This window comes from Merops nubicus, unplaced genomic scaffold, assembly GCF_000691845.1.
Source record: "Merops nubicus isolate BGI_N331 unplaced genomic scaffold, ASM69184v1 scaffold42664, whole genome shotgun sequence".
NCBI lineage: Eukaryota > Metazoa > Chordata > Aves > Coraciiformes > Meropidae > Merops > Merops nubicus.
In genome coordinates, this window is record NW_008607105.1 from 14,114 (window position 1) to 14,773 (window position 660).

A 660-nucleotide genomic window follows, 5' to 3' on the forward strand; every position below is an offset into this window, starting at 1 on the left:
GGCCGGGAACCGCGTGGGCTTCGAGACGCCCTGAGGACAGCAGCTCCAGGAACCATCTATTTATTGAGAGAGAGAAACCACCCACCCAGCCAAAACAAACGTTTTTTAAAATCATGGAATCCTCCTCCGCCTTGGTTCAAACCAAAACAAAACTTCACCTGGGAACGAGATGCTGGATGTGCCGAATTTTGCCTTCTTGGTTGGGTTTGTTTTTTTTTCCTTTCCTTTTTATCCTCGACGTGGTTCTTAAAACCCACGGTTTTTGAAACACAGCAAACGCAGGGAACTACTGCCACCAGGAAACGGGGGCAGCAAATTGCACAACGTCAACCTTTTGGGGTGTTTTTTTGGTTTGGTTTGGGGTTTTTTTTGGGTCCTCGGAAGTCACGTCCCGTGCTCGTTTGCATTCCGAACGGTTTCAAATGTATTATAAACCATTGTACAAAATAATAATAATTAATAAGAAGCCCAAAGCGTGCGGGGGAGCCTCCACAGAGTCTTGTTTTAAAAGGAGCCTCTGCTTTTGTTACACCAGGGGGGGGTTTTGTGACGATAAATTATTCGTTTACATCCTTTTTTTTGTAGCTCGGCGTCTTTTTCAGGGTTTGTCTTTGCCTTACGAAGGGGAGAGGGGGGACACAGAGAAAATCCTCCTGCTGA